At 40.4% G+C, this 19,434-nt stretch overlaps 1 protein-coding gene across 1 annotated transcript in view; it reads left to right on the plus strand.

Moving 5' to 3' along the window:
- CADM2 (cell adhesion molecule 2) overlaps positions 1-19,434 on the plus strand; it is a 1,618,262-nt gene that overhangs the window by 895,953 nt on the left and 702,875 nt on the right. The window lies entirely within an intron of this gene.

Raw genomic sequence — 19,434 nt, forward strand, 5'->3', positions numbered from 1 at the left:
TATCGTGTGCATATACATGTTAAGGAAGAATAAATTGTGGTAATTCATGAAGGCTTCTGAGTAATAAATTGGGATGTAGCATACTTTGGGTCATCGACTATGGAGAGACCATATTCGACATAAAGATTGAAGTGGTAGTGCTTATTCATTAATGGCAAAGAGGTTAATCAGTCAAGTGATAAGATTTCAGTTATGTCTCGGTCATGTAAAGTCTTATTATTTAGTATTTAAGATGGATGTTTGTGGTATGCCTTCTTGAACAGATCTGTTTTAACCATGCTCACCCCAAAATCTTTTCAAGTTACCAGCAAAACATTTAGGAATCTCCAGGACATTGTATCCATTTGGCCTTTTGTCCACTAATGGCTCCTTTTACAGAACTGTTGTAATGATTACTGCATGCCGAATGTGACGAAGCCCATAGGAATTGAATGGATTTTATCACTTTTGGCGAGCTGCTAATTGTAGTGCAACTTTGTAAAAGGAGTCCTAAGTTATCAGTGTCTTTTGATGAGGTAGTCTCTTCATATAACACAATACCCTCTTTTGTTTTGAGTATTCTTTCTCGTTCCTTTCCTTGTCTTGTCAAGTATGTTAAGACTACTGCAAATTGGTCCTTAGAGCTCTCCCATGAAACCATTTCTATCTACTTCAGTCTACTCAAAATTCAGCAGAATGACTTATCTTCCACCAGTGTCACTACACACTCAAAAGTAACTCCAAGTCACTTCATTGATTCTCTATCCATTTACACATACTGTTTAAAGTTCTGTTACTCACCTACAAGGATTATTGTACAGTTAACTATTTTACCGTTTTGGACTATGGTAATTCATTATAGTTGAGTCTCTCTTCTGAACAACTTTCTAGGATTCATTTAGTTCAGAATTCAGCTGCTAGGCTAATATTTCAAAAAACTAGGTGAGATCATGAGAGTCCTCTGTTGGTTGAATTATATTGGTTGCCTGTGAAGTCTCGGATTATTTTAAAGTACTCTGGTATTCAAGTTTTTAGATGGTATTTATTTATTTATTTATTTATTTATTTATTGCATTTGTATCCCACATTTTCCCACCTATTTGCGGGTTCAGTGTGGCTTACAATACATTGTGAATGATGGAAATACAATTTGTTACAACTCGATTATGGATTACATTGTGAGGAGTTACGCGAAACCAAAGTCAAAGTATCGTTAAGGGAAAAGAACATGTATATTGTTACATCAGCAGCGTATATATATGGGTTAAGGTTATGGTTTGATAGAAGTTTTGCCAAGGGGATCATCATTAGGTTGAAAATAGTTGGTGAGAGGGGTGATCCTTGCGGTACTCCACATTCAGGTGTCCATGTAGCAGACATAGTTGAATTTGATGTGACTTGATATGAGTGCAGGGTTAGGAACCCCTTGAACCAGTTTAGGACATTTCCTCTGATGCCAAAATATTCAAGTATGTGTAATAGGATTCCGTGGTCAACCATATCAAAGGCACTTGACATGTCAAATTGTAGGAGGAGTATGTTGTTGCCGGTTGCAATCATTTGTTTAAATTTAGTCATTGGGGTAATTAATACTGTTTCTGTGCTGTGATTCGACCGGAATCCTGATTGGGCATCATGCAGTATTGAGAACTTGTTTAGATAGTTTGTGAGTTGTTTTGTTACCATCCCTTCAGTTATTTTGGTTATTAGTGGTATAGATGCTACTGGTCTGTAATTGGTTATTTCACTTGCTCTTTTCTTTGTATCTTTAGGTATTGGAGTGAGTAGAATTTTTCCTTTTTCCTTTGGGAAAATCCGTTTTGTAACATGAAGTTTATGTGGTTCGTTCTATGGAACTTTGGAAGGCTAAGTGCTTTGAAAATATGCCTCTTTGTCTATTATGAATTGTTGAGGAGCTGATTTCATGAGGTTGTTTGGGCATATATCTAGTTTGCAGTGGGATTTGGCAAATCTTCTAAGTATGTGTCTCAGTTGGTGACTGTGTTAAGATCTAAGGGACCCTTTTACTAAGCTGTGGTAAAAAGTGGCCTGCAGTAGTGTAGGCGTGTGTATTGGGCATGCTCCAAGCCCATTTTTACCGCATCTACAAAAAATATAATTTTTTAATGGGACGGGAAAATGGCCTGCGTTAAAAATGAAACCATCATGCACTCAAAACTGGCCTGAGCCCTTAATGCCACCCATTGATCTAGCAGTAAAGGGTCACATGCTACATGCGCGGTGACTGGTTGACACACGCCAAGTGCCGATTACTGCCATAACTGGTGCACATAGGCAGAAATAAATACATAATTCATCTATGCATTACGGGCATGCACCAAATCTGAAATTACTACCAGGAGGGCATGCTGGCCTGGCAGTAGTTTCATTTGGGCGCGTTCTGCATGCACGTAGAGCCTACTGCGGCTTAGTTAAAGGGCCTCAAACAATTTAAAGGAAGTGTAACCATTTGCAATTAGCCTCTCCTTTAGCTAAAAACATATATTTTAAGGCTGTCTTTTCTCAATTATATTTTTTTATGGTGGTTCATCAGTGGAATGAACTTCCATCAGAATTGCACCTGATGAAGAATTATTTTTTATTTCATAAAACCTTGAAAACTTACTTGTTTACTAGACTGGGTGGGTCTTAATATTGTCTTAATATTAGATTTTAAATATAATTTCTATTACATTTTTCTTGCAGGTTATTTGTCATTTTCCTGATTGTTCTGATGTTAGTTTTTGTAATGCTGGTAACTTGGCTTGAATCAAAATGTGAGAATTGGCAAGAGATAAATCCTTGATAACATAACATAACATTCATTCAGAGACTTCTTGTTGTCTTTCTGTTGCCCCTACAACCCTCCTTAGGATCTCAACTCAAACTCCATTCTTTCCACCTTGTTATGCCATCTTCCTGGAATAGCTTTCCCGAGTTGGCGCATCTTATTGACATAAAAGCTTCGCTTTTTAGAGGCTGTATTAAAATTGTAGCTCCTTATATACTTGTTCAGAAGTACGTTTTAAACTTGTTTCCTTAATACATGAACCTCTCTAAGGGCCCTGTTTACTAATCCGCGGTAGAGGCGCGTTAGTGCTTTTGGTGTGCACTAACCATTAGTGTGCGCTGTGTAGGAGCCCACAGTGTTACTATGGGCACCTACACAGTGCGCGCTAATTTTGTGCTTGCGCTAAAAATGCTAGCACACCTTAGTAAACAGGGCCCTTAATTTGTAATGTGCACTGTTTTTTTCTGTTTTGAATATATTGTAAACTTGGTGTAACAAGGTCTTTCTGTTTATGTGTTCAGTGTTATGTGCATCTAGTATCAGTATAGAAACATTTCCTGGGGTTAAATCAGGGGCAGGGAAGAATGTGAAAACTTCACTTCCATGAATGCCATTTTGAGATTTTTGCTTGTACTTTTTCACCAATAATCTAGTTGCAAAAAAAAAAATGGTGTAAGTGAAGAGACGATGCACTTTATAAGCATAGCACGTCCAAAGCAAAAGCATGTATGTAATTCCCTACAGAGACGCGTGAGCTAAATCAAAATCCACTCTCCCCACCCGTGAAAATTGGCACAAAGCCCATGGCTAAAATGTATGCACTGACTTTGTCTCGATAGTTTGGACATTCATTTTATATAATACTTGTGTGTTTTCAAGCTGATGCTACTTATAAGATAGTGGCTGACATGTTTAGTGATATCTGGCAGTAATACTTTATTGGCTAATAGCATGCAGAAGAATGAGGGAGCTCAAATTGTCATTATGAAATCAGCTTAATGCCACTGCTCACACTAACTTCAAGAGCTACAGATAGAAAATCAAAAGAATCCATTTCATTAATGCATATGTACACATGCAACTAAAAGACAGGTAATTATCACTATCAATAGTATGCTCATTATGCAAAGAAGGATTCAAAAGGAGACAACACTTCAATAACAAGGAAATGAAAATATGTGGATGATGCTGTTCTATAATAGATATTGTCACTTTTATAACTGGAAGGGGAGTTTCATGTGTATAGGAATATTTTACATCAAAGTGATCTGTGGCTCATTAGGTGAGAGTTTCACAATTAACTGCTGCTTTGGCTGCTCCTGATTTATGGCTCTGTACTCTTTTTCATGTATAGTCATAATGCAAGACCAACCATTTAATTGTTCTATATTTGCATGCCAATCTCTACCATGCAATAGAAACAAATTTTATCTTCTATCAGAATTAAAACTATGGATATTCCATAGAATATGAAGTAAATAAAGAAAGATTAGGGCTCATTTTCAAAGCACTTAGGGGTTGTTTTGCTAAGGTGTGCCGAAAAATGATCTGCACTGTTGTAGGCGCGTGAATTGGACAGGTGGAGGTCCATTTCTCAGCATGCCTGCAAAACAATGCCTTATTTTGTCCGAAAATGGATGTGCGGCAAAATAAAAGTTGGCGCACGTCCATTTTGTGCCTGAGACCTTACCGCCACCGATTGACTTAGCGGTAAGGTCTCACACGTTAACTGGGTGATAATCCTTAGTGCGCATACACTGCCGATTACTGCCTGGTTAGCTGTGCAGATCAGACCCTCATAAAAAATGGAATTACCGCACAGGGCATTGAAGTGCATTGGACACACGTAGGCGCCTATGCCCCTTAGTAATAGGTCTCCTTAGACTTTCAAAGTTTCATAGGTTACTGTATGTACCTTTGTAAGTCTAAATGCTTTGAAAATACACCTCCATGTGAATCTTCTATTTTTCTCGCCAAAACTTCTAAATAGCAAATTTTCAAAAAGGCAGAATCGGGACTTTTTCACTGAGTTAGTTCAAATAGCAAGGGGGTTTGTTGGAGACATGTTTTCGATGGGACTTGGACCGGCTTACAATCTGGATGTTTTTCAGGGACAGTGGAACAGAAAAAAAAGGTCCAGGGCAGAAAAGAAATATGTTTTTGTATAGACATATTTCAGTCATGACTAACTGACCAGCTGACTACTGGAGGGATGAAGGCATGACCCCCCCTTAATCCTCCGGTGGTCACTGATCCCCTTCCCACCCTCTAAAGATATGATAGTGACAGTTGATACCAGGCTGTATGACAGGTCCAGATATTATGTCCATTCCTAAGAAAGCAGCAAACAAGTGGATGGAGTAGCCTAGTGGTCAGTGCAATGGACAATGAACAATGGGACCCAGGCTCAATTCTCACTATAACTCTTTCTTTCAGTACAAATAGGTGAGCCATCCTGGAGCATAGAAATACCTCCTATACCTAAATATATAAAGGGCCTTTTTACAAAGGCATGTTAGGCGCTACATGCGTGCAGCAAGCACCTAAATGAGACTACCGCCAGACTACCACTTCCCCTGGCAATAATTTTAGATTTGGTGTGCGCCCATAATGCCTGGGTGATTTATTTATTTCCTCCCACGAGTCATTTCCAGTGGTAACTGGCAGTTTGTGCGCGTCGACCAGTCACCGAGCGTGTAGCGCATGAGTCCTTACAGCTACAGTGGTGGAAATAAGTATTTGATCCCTTGCTGATTTTGTAAGTTTGCCCACTGACAAAGACATGAGCAGCCCATAATTGAAGGGTAGGTTATTGGTAACAGTGAGAGATAGCACATCACAAATTAAATCCGGAAAATCACATTGTGGAAAGTATATGAATTTATTTGCATTCTGCAGAGGGAAATAAGTATTTGATCCCCCACCAACCAGTAAGAGATCTGGCCCCTACAGACCAGGTAGATGCTCCAAATCAACTCGTTACCTGCATGACAGACAGCTGTCGGCAATGGTTACCTGTATGAAAGACACCTGTCCACAGACTCAGTGAATCAGTCAGACTCTAACCTCTACAAAATGGCCAAGAGCAAGGAGCTGTCTAAGGATGTCAGGGACAAGATCATACACCTGCACAAGGCTGGAATGGGCTACAAAACCATCAGTAAGACGCTGGGCGAGAAGGAGACAACTGTTGGTGCCATAGTAAGAAAATGGAAGAAGTACAAAATGACTGTCAATCGACAAAGATCTGGGGCTCCACGCAAAATCTCACCTCGTGGGGTATCCTTGATCATGAGGAAGGTTAGAAATCAGCCTACAACTACAAGGGGGGAACTTGTCAATGATCTCAAGGCAGCTGGGACCACTGTCACCACGAAAACCATTGGTAACACATTACGACATAACGGATTGCAATCCTGCAGTGCCCGCAAGGTCCCCCTGCTCCGGAAGGCACATGTGACGGCCCGTCTGAAGTTTGCCAGTGAACACCTGGATGATGCCGAGAGTGATTGGGAGAAGGTGCTGTGGTCAGATGAGACAAAAATTGAGCTCTTTGGCATGAACTCAACTCGCCGTGTTTGGAGGAAGAGAAATGCTGCCTATGACCCAAAGAACACCGTCCCCACTGTCAAGCATGGAGGTGGAAATGTTATGTTTTGGGGGTGTTTCTCTGCTAAGGGCACAGGACTACTTCACCGCATCAATGGGAGAATGGATGGGGCCATGTACCGTACAATTCTGAGTGACAACCTCCTTCCCTCCGCCAGGGCCTTAAAAATGGGTCGTGGCTGGGTCTTCCAGCATGACAATGACCCAAAACATACAGCCAAGGCAACAAAGGAGTGGCTCAGGAAGAAGCACATTAGGGTCATGGAGTGGCCTAGCCAGTCACCAGACCTTAATCCCATTGAAAACTTATGGAGGGAGCTGAAGCTGCGAGTTGCCAAGCGACAGCCCAGAACTCTTAATGATTTAGAGATGATCTGCAAAGAGGAGTGGACCAAAATTCCTCCTGACATGTGTGCAAACCTCATCATCAACTACAGAAGACGTCTGACTGCTGTGCTTGCCAACAAGGGTTTTGCCACCAAGTATTAGGTCTTGTTTGCCAGAGGGATTAAATACTTATTTCCCTCTGCAGAATGCAAATAAATTCATATACTTTCCACAATGTGATTTTCCGGATTTAATTTGTGATGTGCTATCTCTCACTGTTACCAATAACCTACCCTTCAATTATGGGCTGCTCATGTCTTTGTCAGTGGGCAAACTTACAAAATCAGCAAGGGATCAAATACTTATTTCCACCACTGTAGATCAGTGGGTGGCATTAAGTGCTCAGGCCGATTTTGGACGCATGGGTTTTCAGTTTTACCGCAGGACCTTTTCCTGTTTCATTTTTAAAAAAAGCTCTTTTTTGCAGATGCAGTAAAAACTGGCCCGGCGCACGCCCAATACACATGCCTACACTACCACAGGCCAGTTTTTACCTTAGCTTAGTAGAAGGACCCCTAAGTAACCTGCAAGCCTAAGAGCAATTGTAGTGGTGGATCTTTAGGTACAGTAAATTTTCTCTGTTCCTGGAGGGCTCACCATACAATATAAAGGGGTTCAGGTGGGATTTATACCTGGGTCCCTTTATGTGAAGTCCACTGACCACCAGACTGCCCTTATATACTGCTGGGATGTCTATGTGCCCAGTTCACTAGGAATGCTGCCAGACAGACCTCCCTGTGGCTTATTTTTCTTTGTTTTTCCCTGAGACTTTTTGTTCCGAAAATAGTACTTACAGATGGACATGTTCAGCCTGAAAATGTCTAGGTCAAAGCCATAATTGGACTAGAAATATAGACGCTTTTCTGGTTTAATTATGGATGTGAGCTAGACATTGGATTGAGACATTTTTGTCAAAAATCTCAATTTGGGTAGAGACGTCATATTGAAAATGCCCCTCTCTGTGAATATCTGTTTTAAGTTTTTACAGTCAGCTTATTGCTTAGTGGTCTTTAATAGTTAATGGATAATGGGACATTTCTAATCTCCTCAGCAGTTTCCCCCTAATAATAATAATAATAGTAAAACTAATCATATATTTTTCTCACATATACGTGCTGATATATTTTTGACAGTTTAGAATGGCCATCTGTAATATTGTGATAAAAACTACAGTAATCAACATTTTTGTAAGAAAAAATTCCAAAAGGTTTAGATAGCGAAATGTAGCTTTGTTCTAGTAAGAAATGTATTCAGTTTGCTTGACTCTGGAAAAGCCTTTTTCAGCCCCTGTTGCCAGTGGCTCAGATTCCTCTCATTACAGTTTAGCTTTTGGAAATCCTGACTCCTGATGCCCAGGGATTCATTAATTGTCTTTATTTTCTGCATAAATAAGCAGAATGCAAGTTAGAGATTCTCCCAGGCAGCTGTAACTTGTTCATTTTCCTTTTTTTTTTTAATCCCTGTTTTGAATGTGAATAACCCTTATCTCTCTGTCTGAGACAGACAGCTAATTTTCATGGTATCCTGTCTCCTTGTGTTTATATTAGACAGCCTGTGTCAGTGAAGGAGGGGTTCCAACCTTTGTGCTGCTTGGAAAGATTTCAGCAATTAGAGCTGCAAAATGTATAGTGAAGTCTCCCAGTGCACTCTGCTTTTCATAAGTTGATTCCCTCAGCATTAACAGGTCAATGAACTTGACCTGTTTCCCTTAAAGGCTGAAGTAAAAATAGTGGTAGACTTGGAGATGGATTTTAGATAGATATCCATCTTTTAGCTGATAAACTCCTACCACATCATCAGTCAAATAAAATCATTCCTAGCCATGACCTCCTTTAGACTAAACAGTGAAACATTTCATGTTCTGTTAAGCTTGTTGAAAAGTGATATACCATATTGTATTAAATGCATACATTCATTTATTTTTAATAATTCTATAACATATTTCAAATCCAAAAAGGATCCCATTTGGTTTACATATATTGATATGTACTGTAACTGCTCAGCATTTTCCAAGTTTTTTCCTCAGATGAATTTGCTTGATATATTTGCCCAAACCACCTAGCAATTTGAGTTATTTTGTCTTGTTTTATTGAATATAAATTTAGCTCATTCTTTAGCAAAATTCTTTCTCAAATAAAGAAAAAAGAAGCAAGAATAACTTTCCTCTTGTAAGTAGAGTTAGGCGCTATCACACTGGAATAATATGGTGGGCAAAATGCAGTTGTTTGAGCCTTGTTTCTGAAACATTTTGCTGCTTGAAGTGGACTGTTATGGGATAAGAATGGAGGGCCTGATGTTCAATCCACGGCAGTCAGTGGTTTTTAAGGCACTAAGTGTTGCATGAAAAATTTGACCTGGATATTCCATGCATAGCCTAATGTGGTCACTGGCATTAAATATCCTGGTCTGTTTTTTTGTCACCGGAAGTTGTCTGGATGCCGACAGATATTCAGACCAGTACCTCGATAAAGTTAGGACAGCCTTTTGGTGTTGTGACTTTATGCAGGCACATTTATTTATTTGAATGTTTATTTAGGGGCCCTTTTACAAAGCCGAGGTAAGCACAATTCGGCCTTACCACTCGCTAAAAGGGAAGTGCTGCCAGGTTACTGCAGCAGCCCGGCAGTATTTCCCACCCTCAGCACATGCCATTTCTGGCACTGTAAAAATATTTTAATTTTTGTAGTGCCAGTATGTACCTGGTTACTGCTGGGGTAGTGCGGGAGCCCTTAACGCTACCTCAGTGGGTGGGCGGTAAGTGCTCCCACCCAAAATGGGCGTGTGGCAAGTGCTTCGCTTGCAGCATGTCCATTTCTTTACAAAGTCCTGCCTTTTACCCACTGCGGTAAAAGGGGGCCTCAGCGCACATCAAAAACACGCACCGATGCCAGTGCAGGCCCTCTTCTGCTGCAGCTTTGTCAAAGGACCCCTTATTTATTTATTTATTGGGATTTATTAACCACCTTTATGAGAGATTCACCCAAGGTGGTGTACAGCTTGACATTAATATGTGCCAGAATTTGGATGCAATCCTGAGGTACGCGCACAATTTAATTGGTTAATGAGCTAATTAGTAGTAATAATTGGGTACTAATAGAACAATCTTTTTCTGGCCAAAATTATAAAGGCAGTGGTAGGACTCTAACTTCAGGATTATCTATGTAAATATCAATATTGGACCCAATGGAATCTGGATTCCACTCCCATTATAGTGCAGAGACAGTATTATTAAAAGGTTTAATTCCAGTGTCCCAAACACTTGTCTTAAACCTTCCTCATCAAGCACATATCATAAGTAGTTGCAGCACTGTAATCAACATTTAGCATAGCAAAACTGATTTTTAGTATTAATTTAAACATGCAGTCATTTTTTTAGGGATCCTCAGAATATCCTGCAGCATATACCGTTTGAAATCTTCATTTCTTTATATTCATGGCTTGGCGCAAATCGTCATTGATCCACTGTTTTTTTCATATTTTTTCAAAATGCTTTTCAAAATACTTTCTATCATCGTCAAAAAGGGTTTTTTTTTTGTAACAAATTTATTTATTTATTTATTGCATTTGTATCCCACATTTTCCCACCTTTTTGCAGGCTCAATGTGGCTTACAATGTATCGTTATTAGTAGATAATAGGTTGGGAGATAGCAATTAGTGTAACATAAAGAATAGCATGATCGAAATTTAAACAAGTAGATAAAAAGTAGAGAACAGTGCTGATAGTAGGTAAGGTGGGGGATGCCATAGAGAATAGCTTAGTCGAAATGTAAACAAACAGATGTGAGCAAAGACGGTGCTGATAATAGGTGATTTGGTGATATATTACATTTCTAGTTGCTGATCTTATTGGTATACCTTGTTGAAGAGGTGGGTCTTCAGGGATTTGCGAAATTTAGCTAGTTCATAAGTAGCTTTTAAGTTGCGTGGCAGTGCAAATAAAAGCTGTAATTCTATGCATATTGCAACACTTAACTGGCAGCGATTATTCACCAGAACAGAACCTCCACCAACATGGCCAGGTTTAGATTTCTTCTTCAGGGAAGAGGTTCACTGGAGAAAGAATAGAATCAACAGCAAAAAATTGGAACTCTGAAAAGTGACCCTTAACTTCCATTCATAACAGTAAAGTATAATGCTCCCAGATCCATATCACATAATAAATACTCCTTCATGGGGAAGAAAATGGCCGCAGCGTCTAAGCACGGTTTCAGTTTTAAATAGCTTACAGCTGACTGCTAAACCGCTCATTTTGACAGTATTATTGGCACTGATGACAGAGTTGATAAATCAGGATAAGGGCATTTCAACTCTGATTATGCAGCTAGATTTGTCTGCAGCGATTGATATGGTTAATCATAAGAGCCAAAGTCGACATTTTAGATAAACTGTTGCAGTGGTTTAAAGTTTGTTTTACAACATTGCACTTTACAGGTAGTTTGGAATAACTCTTTCTGATTTTTGGCATATGTTGCAGGAGGTACTGCAAGGTTGCCCATTATTTTTCAGTGTTTCAGTGGTTTGCGACAAGTTCTTAAACGTTTAAAGCACTTCTTGTATGTTGATATCATCTCCCTATTACTTCCAATGAAATCTAACCTACAAGAAACGTTTGACGCAATGTCTTTAAATTCTTTCTCATGCATTAAAAATGAAATGAAATTGCAAAAAAAAATGAAAATGAAAGTTTTTCAGTTGTGTACTTCAGTTTACGAGCATCCTTTCATATTACAGTGACCTAAGGTCCCCTTTCAATAAAATGCATGAGGGTTATTAAGACTGAACTAAGACATGAATTCTAAACAATTTCTAGTTACCTGTGTAGTTAAAATGATGTTAATTGGAACAAAAAAATGTGAAGCAGAATCAGTTTACACCGTTAGCAGAGCACAATGCCTATTTACATTGCTTTTAACCACTATCTTGTTAACATAAACTTTTCCTTAACATTAGAACTAATTCAAATTAAACATGCTATTTTTGTTTGCTTGTAGAACTTAATGGTTTGAATTTGTTGAAGTTACAAAGGTAAATTTGTTTAGGAAAAACCTGTTGGGAATTTAAATAAAATCAGGTTATTTAAAACCCTTTTAATTTATATTGCCAAGTCCCCTGCTGTCAGAACCCTGCCATGGAATCTAATTATCATGATAACCACTCTAAATTGTACAGAAGATTACACTGGGAAACATAGCACAAAATTATGTTGTAACACTTTTTTTTCTTACAGTTTTAAAATTTCAGATTAACTACAACATATAAACACCTTTTAGTTAATTTGGCACTACTGGTTTAGAAGGGTTTTCATCATGTAAACCCACTTTGATAAGCTACTATTAGGCTTATCAACAAAACATGGGAAGATATTAGTTTCATAAATCTATGCAATCTGTAATGTATGGGTGACAACAATGTCTGGAATTGTAATGCACGGGACTTGAAAATGAATAAAAGGTGATATGCAGTATTCTGTGTACAGCCCAATCTGACAAAGAGCAGCAGCCTTTAGTCAGCTAGGGGGATGCACTATTGAAAAGTATAATTGGGGATAGGGTGGGGGACTATGGAGTAGATACAAACATTACCATATCTGAGGGCACAAAATTTTGAACCTTTTCCCCCTGATTCTATATATCACGGCTTGATTTCTCATGGAATTTACATGTTTTCTGATAATGCACATAAATTAATTGTTTAACTAGCTAATCAGTGCTGTTTAATTGGTTGTTAGCAAGCAAATATCAGAAATAATTTTGCCTTAATTGAGACTTATGTGCACCACTCGCTAAGGGCCCCGTTTACTAAGCCGCTCTAGAGGTGCGTTAGTGCTTTTAGTGTACGCTAACCACTAGTATGCACTGTGTAGGTGCCCACAATATTTCTATGGGCACCTACTCAATTAGCGCACTCGAATTTTGTGCATGCGCTAAAAATACTAGAGCAGCTTAGTAAACAGGGAGTTCTGTAATGTGGTGCACCTAAATTCTAAGTCACATAATTGAAAAGGGGGTGTGGCCATAGGCAGGGCATGTGCATTTCTACAATCCATGCACATTATTATAGAATACACCCACTCTGTGCCTAATTTAGGCATCCGGATTTACACCAGGTAAAACATGGCCTAAATGGTTGTGACCAAATTTAGTTGCATGGACAAGCACTGAGCATATTCTATAAACAACATGGAAAGTTAAGCCAATTCTATAAAATTTAGGCGTACTTTAGAGAATATACCTAGGCGGATTGTTTTTCTACATGGACTTTTCAGGCACCATATATGGAATCTAGCCCTCTGTGGCTACATATTGGCACCTCCAAGTTTGAAAGTTAGAATATTATTAAGCATGGCAATTACAGGTACATTAGCCTGGGAAAATCTGAGGTCAATAGATTTTATAGCCAAGGAGAGTTAAATTTGTCTAGTATCTGGGTGGGAGGCAGTCGGTGAAGAATAGGTGCTATGCGTTGAAGGGGCAATGATCATCTAACCCTCTAAACAAAAATGAGATAAATCACATCATATGATCATAATGGAAATTAAAGACTACCACCACATAGTTATCTGCTGGTGTCTTTTATATAAAAGCTTATTTGTAGTGAATTAGGTAACAAAAGTACATCATAATAATAAGTAACAAAAATGCACAGTGGAGAAAACACAAAAATATTAAGATCACATTGTTAAACCACCAAAAACCATAACAAATACATCAGCACAAAATTATCTAATAAACAGAAATAGTGCAAGAGACTGAGATCAAATTTGAACTCCATTCAACAAAGAACCATGAAAAGAGTATGGCTTATTAAATCTAAACGAATTAGAAGCAGGAAGGAAAAACTTCAAAACATTTGGTAGAGACTGAGGTGAATATTGTCACTGGCATAAAATAAATTCTCCAGATCAACAATAAAGAAAATAACTTATCTTAGAAAACCTTGAAAAAGACTGCTGAAGAAGAATCAGGAAACAGCTTTATCAGTGCTTGAGGGAGTTGGGATTGCATATCGGTAAATAAGACATATACCAAAACAATTATTCAGTCTTAGGCAGCACATTGTGAGCAACTAAACAAACAAACAAAAAAAACATGTTCACTGCTTTATCAACTTTTGATCCAAATCGTACGCTTAAACTCATCAAAATGAAAAGGCTATTTTATAAATGCCAGCGACCATATAGCCTATGTGTGAGATTTTTAAAACATGAATGATTCAAATTCAATTGATACCATTCAGTTTTATTGTTTTAAACCTCTAGGTTCAACTTTCCCCAACTGGAATATTCATCATTCCCAGCATAGTAAAATTTGTCACTTGTCACTTCCTTCCCATATTTGTAAACAATAGATATATAGATATACATTGCACTCCATTTAAGTGCACATCGAATAAGTGCATGCTCTGTTTAACTGCATGCCGTACTTCGGTCCCGTTTTTGGCGCCATCAATTTCTATGGGGGCAGACCGGTTTAGCGTACCACTGATAAGTGCAAGATTCACTTATATGCATGGTTTAAGACCACTCCTCTACTACTACTACTACTACTATTTAGCATTTCTATAGCGCTACAAGGCATACGCAGCGCTGCACAAACATAGAAGAAAGACAGTCCCTGCTCAAAGAGCTTACAATCTAATAGACAAAAAATAAATAAAGTAAGCAAATCAAATCAATTAATGTGAACGGGAAGGAAGAGAGGAGGGTAGGTGGAGGCGAGTGGTTACAAGTGGTTACGAGTCAAAAGCAATGTTAAAGAGGTGGGCTTTCAGTCTAGATTTAAAGGTGGCCAAGGATGGGGCAAGACGTATGGGCTCAGGAAGTTTATTCCAGGGTGCAGCGAGACAGAAGGCGCGAAGTCTGGAGTTGGCAGTAGTGGAGAAGGGAACAGATAAGAAGGATTTATCCATGGAGCGGAGTGCACGGGAAGGGGTGTAGGGAAGGACGAGTGTGGAGAGATACTGGGGAGCAGCAGAGTGAATACATTTATAGGTTAGTAGAAGAAGTTTGAACAGGATGCGAAAACGGATAGGGAGCCAGTGAAGGGTCTTGAGGAGAGGGGTAGTATGAGTAAAGCGACCCTGGCGGAAGATGAGACGGGCAGCAGAGTTTTGAACCGACTGGAGAGGGGAGAGGTGACTAAGTGGGAGGCCAGCAAGAAGCAGATTGCAGTAGTCTAAACGAGAGGTGACAAGGGTGTGGATGAGGGTTTTGGTAGAGTGCTCGGAAAGAAAGGGGCGGATTTTACGGATGTTGTAAAGAAAGAAATGACAGGTCTTGGCGGTCTGCTGGATATGAGCAGAGAAGGAGAGAGAAGAGTCAAAGATGACCCCAAGGTTTCGAGCAGAGGAGAAAGGGAGAATGAGAGAGCCATCAACAGAAATAGAAAACGGGGGGAGCGGGGAGGTGGGTTTGGGGGGGAAAATGAGAAGCTCGGTTTTGGTCATATTTAATTTCAGGTTGCGTTGAGACATCCAGGCAGCAATGTCAGACAAGCACGCTGAAACTTTGGTTTGGATGCAAGGTGAGATATCAGAGGTAGAAAGGTAGATTTGGGAGTCATCAGCATAGAGATGGTAGGAAAAGCCATGGGATGAGATTAATGAACCAAGGGAAGAAGTGTAGATAGAAAAGAGGAGGGGACCAAGAACAGAACCCTGAGGTACGCCGACAGGCAGAGGAATAGAAGTAGAAGAGGATCCACCAGAGTGAACACTAAAGGTGCGGAGGGAGAGGTAGGAAGAGAACCAGGAAAGGACAGAGCCCTGGAATCCAAGTGAGGACAGGGTATCGAGACGTATGCTGTGATCGACAGTGTCAAAAGCAGTGGAAAGATCAAGAAGAATGAGGATGGAATATTGACCTCTGGATTTAGCCAGTAATAGGTCATTGGAGACTTCAGTAAGCGCAGTTTCGGTTGAGTGGAGATGGCGAAAACCAGATTGTAATGGGTCAAGAATAGCATGTGAGGAGAGAAAATCAAGGCAGTGGCGGTGAACAGCACGCTCAAGTAATTTGGAGAGAAAAGGAAGGAGGGAGATGGGTCAGTAATTAGAGGGACAAGTAGGGTCAAGTGAAGGCTTCTTAAGGAGAGGTGTGACCACAGCATGTTTAAAGGCAGCAGGGACAGTCGCAGTGGAAAGTGAGAGGTTGAGAATGTGACAGATAAAAGGAATAAGAGTAAGAGAGATGGCATTAAGAAGGTGGGTGGGAATGGGATCAGAGGAACAGGTGGTACATTTTGAGGAAGAAAGGAGAAGTGTAGTTTCCTCAATAGTAACTTCAGGAAAGGAGGAAAGGGAATGAGGGGAAGGAGAGAGAGGGGAACGGACTAGTGGAGGGAGAGCTGGTGAGGTAGAGAAAGCAAGGTTTATCTTTTGAACCTTGTTGTGAAAGAATTCAGCAAGGGTCTGAGGAGATAATGAAGGGGGAGTTGGGGGAGGGGGCACCTTGAGGAGAGAGTTCAATGTGGTGAAGAGAAGTCGAGGATTAGAGCCAAGAGAGTTGGTCAGTTGGATATAATAATCCTGTTTGGCACGTAAAAGAGCAGATTGGAAGGAGGTCAGCATGAACTTAAAGTGTAAGAAATCAGCAAGTGCCCGAGATTTCCGTCAGAGGCGTTCGGCGGAGCGGGTACAGGAACGTAAGTAGCGGATATTAGAAGTCAGCCAAGGTTGGGGTTTAGTACGCCTTACAGGGCAGGTCATCAAAGGTGCAAGAGTGTCTAAGGCAGAGGATAGAGTATTGTTGTAAGAAGAAACAGCCTCGTTGACAGACGTGGATGGTGCCACACTAGAGAGGAGGTTTGAAACATGGGAGGATAGAGATGAAGGAAAGACTCTGCATAAGCGTGCGCATGGAATATAGAATCCGATTGGTGCATGACAACCAATGAGATTTCAAATTTACCGCCCATTTAACTGCCACAGGCAGAATAAGCAAAATAAAGTTGTTAGAGTGTACACTGGAGTTGTCGTCATTGTCGTGCAACTGTAAGACTTTAACACTGGCTGAACAAATAAAAGTTCTTAAAAAATTAGAAAACAAACAAAGTCAAGCATCTATTGCTAAAGAATATGGTGTCAATCCCAGTCAAATTTCAAGTATCTTGAAGCAGAAAGACCAGCTTCTGGCAGACTGGCAAAACAATACAAATCCACACTGGAAACGAAAACGGGCGGGAAAAGCTGAGGAGGTAGAAGATGCTCTTCTTCGGTGGTTTTCTCAAGTCAGGAGCAGACAGTTTCCTGTCAGTGGTCCATTGCTTATGGAGAAAACTAATCAGCTAACTGAATCCAAAGCCACTGTTGGATGGTTGGAAAGATGGAAGGAGAGGAACAACATAAAATTCAAGAAACAGCATGGTGAAAAACAAGACGCTGATGACTTTTGTGCTGAAAATTGAGTTGTTTCAGTTCTTCTTGAACGAGTTTGCACCTCGTGACATTTCCAGTGCTGACGAAAACGGTCTCTACTGGCGAGCGATTCCTGATGGAACACTTGCATTGAAACAAGCAGAAAACTATAGGAGTAAAAAGTCGAAGGACTGACTGACGATCTTCCTTTGCTGCAATATGGATGGAAGTGAGAAGTTGGAACCACTCGTCATTGGAAAGAGCAAACAGCCCTGTTGCTTCAAGAATGTTAAGCGACTTCCTGTGTCAAACGAGGCTAATGCAAATTCATGGATGACTGCGGAAATTTGGAAGCAGTGGCTAAAGAAGTTAGACACTAGAATGCGGGCACAAAAGCGTCAGATTTTGTTGCTTTGTGATAATTGTGCTGCACACAGTGATGATGTCAGGCTGTCTAACATCAAGGTGGTCTTCCTGCCACCAAACACTACCTCTGTGATCCAACCTATGGATCAGGGCATAATAGCCAATTTCAAACAACATTGTCGGGTTCTTGTGCTACGTCGTCTGATGAGCGTTATGGATGACCAGACTGGCAAGGATAAACGTGCTGTTGAACTGGCTCATAATCTATCACTGTTGGATTCCCTACATATGCAGAAAGAAGCCTGGAATCATGTTACACAGGCAACCATTGTGAACTGATACAAGCGGGCAAGCTTTGTTAGAGATGTGGAGAGGGACGAAACAGATGCAGCTGTTGCAAACGCGTCAGATGAACAGGCTATTGACATCCCAGCCTGTGCTACTGAAGAGGAGTTTCATCTCTATGTAGCTGTTGATTACAATCTACAAACAGCTGATGACAGCACTGATGTCCAGATATGCGCCTACACGCAGGCAACGGCTGATGATGAAAAATTTGAAGAAATGAGCAGCGAGGCACATGCTGACGAAATTCAACAACCTCCTGTCACTTTTGCAAGAGCGCTGGAGAGTCTCAACACAGTGCGGGCCTATCTGGAGGCCACTGGATGTCAGAGCTATGACAGTTTTTACCGTCTGGCAGACGTAGTCCCTGGAACTCACAGACACAAGAGTGTACAGAGGACTATGACTGATTACTTCAAGTAAGCCTTACGTCAGTTAACGGAGACTGTATACTGTACATATAATAAACAGATGCCAAGCTTCTTTGGGTCACAACGGTTAAGTGCACGTATTTCATTGGTCCCAGACACTTGCACTATATATATATATATAAAGAGAGAGAGAGAGACACTCACTATATATATATATATATATATATATGTATATATATATATATAGAGAGAGAGAGAGACACTCACTATATATATATATATATATATATATATATATATACAGTATATATATATATATATATATATATATATATATATACAGTGGGGGAAATAAGTATTTGATCCCTTGCTGATTTTGTAAGTTTGCCCACTGACAAAGACATGAGCAGCCCATAATTGAAGGGTAGGTTATTGGTAACAGTGAGAGATAGCACATCACAAATTAAATCCGGAAAATCACATTGTGGAAAGTATATGAATTTATTTGCATTCTGCAGAGGGAAATAAGTATTTGATCCCTCTGGCAAACAAGACCTAATACTTGGTGGCAAAACCCTTGTTGGCAAGCACAGCGGTCAGACGTCTTCTGTAGTTGATGATGAGGTTTGCACACATGTCAGGAGGAATTTTGGTCCACTCCTCTTTGCAGATCATCTCTAAATCATTAAGAGTTCTGGGCTGTCGCTTGGCAACTCGCAGCTTCAGCTCCCTCCATAAGTTTTCAATGGGATTAAGGTCTGGTGACTGGCTAGGCCACTCCATGACCCTAATGTGCTTCTTCCTGAGCCACTCCTTTGTTGCCTTGGCTGTATGTTTTGGGTCATTGTCGTGCTGGAAGACCCAGCCACGACCCATTTTTAAGGCCCTGGCGGAGGGAAGGAGGTTGTCACTCAGAATTGTACGGTACATGGCCCCATCCATTCTCCCATTGATGCGGTGAAGTAGTCCTGTGCCCTTAGCAGAGAAACACCCCCAAAACATAACATTTCCGCCTCCATGCTTGACAGTGGGGACGGTGTTCTTTGGGTCATAGGCAGCATTTCTCTTCCTCCAAACACGGCGAGTTGAGTTCATGCCAAAGAGCTCAATTTTTGTCTCATCTGACCACAGCACCGTCTCCCAATCACTCTCGGCATCATCCAGGTGTTCACTGGCAAACTTCAGACGGGCCGTCACATGTGCCTTCCGGAGCAGGGGGACCTTGCGGGCAC

This window comes from Microcaecilia unicolor, chromosome 5 (genome assembly GCF_901765095.1).
Source record: "Microcaecilia unicolor chromosome 5, aMicUni1.1, whole genome shotgun sequence".
Taxonomy (NCBI): Eukaryota; Metazoa; Chordata; class Amphibia; order Gymnophiona; family Siphonopidae; genus Microcaecilia; species Microcaecilia unicolor.